Raw genomic sequence first — 6,416 nt, forward strand, 5'->3', positions numbered from 1 at the left:
TGATAAAACACTACATGGACCATCTCTGCATTGATGAAGAAGAAACAGGTAACAATTACATGGAGAATGGAATGACTAGAATACAGTGTTTAAAGGCAAATGCTACTTTGTGTGGGAACTCACTGGCATCTGCGTACATGTGTTTAGATATAATTTTGCATGGCTTGACCTTTTTAGCACTATGTTTATGTATTACTTATTGTAAAGAAATGCTTGTTGAGAATGATGTCTATTAACAAGAATTATGACTATTTTGTACCTTGTGTCAGTTGATGCTCTGAGCATTGGGTTCTGATTGCACCTTAGCTTTTGTCTTTCTACACAAAACTAGTTGATTGATATAACTCTTCAGTAGCTGGATAGCAAAACAAATGAACAAACTACCACCTTACCTTTGTAAATATGGCTAGAAGATGCCATACTCCATCATTCCACTTTCTAAATATCCTCAGACTGAGTTTCACATAGTAGTTCTGACTCATCATTCATAGATAATTCAATTTTCTGTTTGCTTCATGTATCTTGAGTAAACTATTTCCTTAGAATAATCACGTTGACATTGTATTCTGAGAAATCCCTCAGGAATGCAGTTTACATTTTCAGTCTTGTTCATTTTAAAACTATTTTTATTAGCCCATTATAGTTATACATAACACTGGGGTGGGTTCTAATGCACAGAATATAATTTGCTCCATTTCAGGACCCAGTACTTCCTCTTTCCCACCTCTCTTCTTTCTCATCTTGTTCATCTTTAAATCATCATTTTGTGTGGGGGGAGGGAGGCAAATGTACTATTAATATAAATCTTTAGCAGGACATGGTGGCATTTGTTTGCAGTCCCAGTTACTCAGGAAGCTGAGGAAGGAGGGTTGCTTGAGCCCAGGAGTTCAAGGTCAGCCTGCGCAACATAACACGACCCTGTCTCAAGAAGAAACAAACTCTCCTCATACGAGATTCTTTTAATTTTTATTGAAATTACTATTTCATTTTTCTTTCATTTTTTTATGGTAGTGGAGATTGAACCCAGGGCCGTGCACATGCTAGGCAAGTGCTCTACCACTGAGTTACATCCCCAGTTCTTTCTAAATTCTATTTTGAGATAGGATGTTGCTAAATTGCCCAAGGCTGGCCTCAAATTTGTGATACTACTGCCTCAGGACTACTGAGTCACTGGGATTACAGGTGTGTGACACCACAACTGGCCTTAAAATTACTATTTCTTGGCTAAACATTTAATTTAAATAACTAATCAGCTACTCTCTTTTCCAGAGATCTATTTTAATTTTAACAAGAAGCTACAGTATTTGGAACTATATTGTTCTGTCATGTGTCAATCATACAGATACATTTTATTCCTTCACAGGAGGAATCTATGTTAGAGACATAAAAACTATTTAGCATGCACTTAATAGTGAATATAGGCCAACTGACAAAGCTAACTGAAGAAATACATCTCCGAAGCAAAAACAATCTTTGAGTTTGTGACAGTAGTGGATCAGTTTTTCTTTTTTTCCTTCTTTTAAAAAATTTTTTTAGGGGCTGGGGAGATAGCTCAGTTGGTAGAGTGCTTGCCTTGTAAGCACAAGGCCCTGGGTTCGATCCCCAGCACCCCCCCAAAAAAATTCTTTTTTAGTTGTAGACGGACACAATACCTTTATTTTATTTATTCATTTTTTTATGTGGTGCTGAGAATCAAAGCCAGTGCCCGACACATGCTAAGCAAGTGCTTTACCACTGAGTCACAACCCCAGCCCATGGTTCAGTTTTTCTTGTCAGATAAAAGAAGGAGGCAGTGATAGTGGTGATAAAATGCGTTTCTTTGTCTTTCCTTGGAAATAACTGGTAGCCTCAATTCCTGCAGCTCTCCTGCATCTACTCAACCTAATAAACTTCTTCCTTTAATCTTGGATGATGAATAGCACCTTATTCACAGGTTACACAAATGGGCACCATTTCTTTATGGTACTTGATTTCAATTCCTTTTCCTTTTGCCACCCTCGGCTTGTTTACATCGATGACTCATGATTTTTAGTTTCTTTCAAATGCAAAAAAGGCTGTGGGGTGGGATCCTTTGAGAATAACCCAGCTTCATTGCATATCAGAAGTATGTTCAACTGTAAGAGTTGAAGAGCACGGACAATAAAACAAGTGCCTTCGCTTATTCATTAGTGATCAGAACAGGGATCCAATTCCAGTTCCTCTCCTAACTCACAACAATGTGTTCTTTAGAACTATGAGGACTTCTTTTAACATTCTTCACTAGGAATGGGAGGTGATTGGCTTTCTCCTTCCTTCTCCTTACTCTTCCCTAGAGTGCTTTTTTTTTTTTTAAACCAATTTAGACTAGCTCTATCTCAGAAACTGTCAAAGAAGTCAGCTGACAACTTGTCAGTACAGTCTTACTGTATGTAAGACTATAATACAAGCTAAATGACCATACTAGAACAATTTAAGACCAATTTATAGAAAAGTGGGTGGAACTCTCTCCACTTAAAGCTAATCTCTGAGCTGGTGTGGTAGTGCACATGGGCAATCCTAGCTACTCGGGAGGCTGAGGCAGGAGGATGGCAAGTCTGAGGAGAGCCTCTGCAATTTAGGGAGACCCTGTTTCAAAATAAAATTTAAAAAGGGGCTGAAGATATAGTTTAGTGACAGCACACCTTTGGTTTAAATTCTTGGTGAAAAAAAAAAAACAAACCAAGTCAATCTTTGCACTTGAGCTTTGATACCTATCCTTTTCTAGCTTTCTCTTCCACTTTCTTTCCACACATCAACTGTGCCCATCTTCTCCTGGTTACTTAGTCCTGAGCAACTAAATCCTTCCCAATATCACTTCAACATGCTTTAATCCCAACAAATTTAATGCAAAGAAAACAAAACCATTTTGACCTATACTTCCTTAACTGCTTTATTCTTTTCTTCACCTACAAAATCAGTTGTTTTGCACTTACATCTCTATTTCTTTACCTCTGCTTTGTTCTGGTCTCTGCTATTAGGAACCCAAACAATGTGGATAATGTTAGACAGCCTTCCACATCACTAAATCCAAGACATTATTTTCTTGTCCTCATTTCACTTGGTGAGTAAGTATTGATCTTGATAAGGACGTGACACTTGTGAATGCTCCCCCTTCTAGAAACACTGTGATCTTCCAATAACACTGTGTTGGTGCCTTTTAATTTTTCTCTTCTCTTCCTTCAGGTACATTTTTCTCTATAGAGCATTACACGTTCAAACACCTCAAATCTGGTTTCTCAATTTTCTTCTCTTCTCACTCTAAATTTGTTCCTAGGCAATCTCAACCAAATTAGCAACTTCATTTATACAGACAACTCTCAAATTAATAGTTTGAGGTCAAATTCCACTGCCTTAACACAAAGTGGATTTAACACTTGTTTATGTCTAATATAGCTATATTCAATTTAAACCTTTTCAGGGGTGAAAAATCAGCTCTTTCCACTCAATTCCAAACAGAAAACACTACTCCCTCAATCAGGCCTCAAGTCCTGTTGATTCTACCTCTGAAGAAAATCTCTTAAACTTTCCCTTTTTTCTTTATCTCCATTGATATCATCCTAGTCAAAAACAGACTCAATGTATCTTTGTACTTCCATAATAAAAAGTTAAATAACTAGAATTTAAGAAATCTAAATATAGTTATTTAGGTTTAGAATACTACTTATTAATACTATAATTTTATTTATTTTTTGGGGGGGTACTGGGGGTTGAACTCAGGAGCACTTGATTACTGAGCTTACATCCCCAGCCCTATTTTGTGTTTTATTTAGAGACTGAGTTACTTAGTGCCTTGTTTTTGCTGAGGGTGGCTTTGAACTTGTGATCCTCCTATTTCAGTCTCCCGAGCTGCTGGGATTATAGGCCTATGATTTTATTTTTTTAAAATGAGAATAAAGCATTGAAATTCTTAAGATGAACTGGATGGACCCTGTAATAGCTGCCTTCCTTGTGTTTAGATATTGTTTCTTCATGGAATCCATTCTTGAATCTCCGGTGCATTGTACAATTTTTAGGTACCTCATTCAACCAGTCCTGGTAGTATTTCATCTTTTAACCTTGGCACTATAGTTATATTTCTGCTTTTGCTTGGCAGGGCACCACATTTGCCATGGGTTAACTGCAGGTGGTAGACCACAGAACTACAGTAGTGGCACTGTTCATCTTATTGCCATGTTTTCCAAATGATGATTTTCCTTTTGGTATTGTGTCTCCCAACACTTCAACTTTTAAAGCCAGATGTTCCACAAATGATTAGTTTTATTTGCTATTCTCTCTTTATATCCAGATATACATATACTTACAAATCATTTCTATATTTAAGCTGTAAGCCTATTATATCCCCAAATGTACAGGGTACAGAGCACAGTACCTGGAACAGAAAAAGCATTTAATGCATATTTGTTAGATGAATACTTATTCAGTTTCTTGTATTTCTTTTAGTTTTTGATGGACCTTTATTTATTTACTTCTATGTGGTGCTGAGAATCCAACCCACTGCTTCACACTTCCAGGCAAGTGCTCTACCACTGAGCTACAGTCCCAGCTCCAGTTTCTTATATTTCTTATAGTCTCAGCTTCTTTTAGGTAAAGATTAAAGTTTTCCATTTGAACACTTATGTTATTCCTGATTATAAACTACAAGGTTTCTTCCTTTTACCTATTTAGGTTTCTAATCCATTCAGATTTATACTATATTGATGATGGCTGCTCCTATTAAGGAAATCAAGGCAGGAATAAATATGTGTAAGTCTCCAACATACATATGCTGTAAGTCTCCGGCATATAAATTGTGCTTTATTTTGGTACTGGGAATTGAACCCAGGGGCTCTTCACCACTAAGCTACATGCCCAGTGCTCTTTACTTTTTGATTTGAGATAGGTCTTGCTAAATTGTGAAGGTCTCACTAAATTACTGAGACTGACCTCAAACTTGTGATCCTCTTGCCTCAGCCTCCAGAGTTGCTAGAATTACAGGGGTGTACCACTGTGCCTGGCCAATTTGTATTTTATTTTGATAATCTGTTATGAAGGGCTAACACATTTTTTTTTCCTTGAAAGAGAAGTTTAAGAAAATAAGAGCTGAGGAAAAGAAAAAAGAAAAAAAGGAATAAAGAGTTGAGTGCAGTGGCACCTACCTATAATCCCAGTGACTCTGGAGACTGAGGCAGGAGTAGGGCAAGTTCCAGGACTTCTTTGGCAACTTAAGGAGACCCTGTTTCAAAATTAAAATGTAAGACGGCTGGTGATGTAGCACAGTGGTAGAAGGCCCCTGGGTTCAATCCCCAAAACCAAAAAAAAAAAAAAAAAAAAAAAGCAAAACCTGCCTGTAGGATTTTCAAGTACTATAAATGAAGAACAAAACCCCTGTTTTTGATGTTTAGGTTTATAGAGCCAAGCTACAAAGACTTTTTTCCCTGTTCTTTGTTTTTGGGGCAGGGAATTTTCTGGGAAGTACTGAGCTTTCCTTACCTAAAAGTAGTTTAGGATAAGCAAGTCAAACTTCAGACAAAAATCTTAAGTATCTAGAAAATAACTGACTAGAATGTCAGTAAAACAAAAAAGTCCTTACCAGTTTAAGATACGAATCTTATCTTAAACTTACCAGTTTAGGATATGAATCTTATCTGAAAGGGTGACTGACAAGATCACACTTTGCTTTAAAAGAAAATGTTTGGCTGACAAGTAAAAAATATTAAAAAAAAAAATGTTAGGCTGGGAGTGATGGCAAATGCCTATGATTTCAGCCTCTTGGGAGGCTCAGGCAGGAGGATACAGGTAAGCTTGGGCAACTTAGGCAGGCCCTGTCTTAAAACCAAACCAAACTTGGGATGGCAGCAGGGATGGATGAAATATCTAAAAATGTTGATAATTTCTTTAGTTCTGAAGCTCACTATATTCTTCTAAGTTTGAGATTTTCAATAATAATAATAATAATAATAACAACAACAACAACAATACCCCCCCCCCCCCTTCATGGTACTGGGGATTGACCCTTGGGTCTCCTACATGCTAGGCAAGCACTTTACCACTTAGCCACATCTCCATGCTTTAAAGTTTTGAGATATTAGCTTTGTTCTATTTTTAACTCTAAGAATTCCCATTTATCCTTATCTTCTTTGACAAATACTGGACACAGGAGGAACACTACACAACCGATTATTTTTTATTTGCAAATCTCTGCAAGTCACTTGTGACGACTACACTGTTTCATTAGGGGAGGCTTTATCTTTGTAATGTACGTTCTCAGCATATAATAAGTATTTCACATTAAAACAAAGAAAGTTGGCTTCCTGCATATCTCAAGTGTAGAAGTAACAAGCCTCTGATATTATATCAGAATCTTTTTATAATCAAGAATCACAATTCTTTCCAGAAATTGTTCTTTCGCTGCTCACGTC

The sequence above is a fragment of the Sciurus vulgaris genome, assembly GCF_902686455.1.
Source record: "Sciurus vulgaris genome assembly, chromosome: 9".
Lineage (NCBI taxonomy): Eukaryota > Metazoa > Chordata > Mammalia > Rodentia > Sciuridae > Sciurus > Sciurus vulgaris.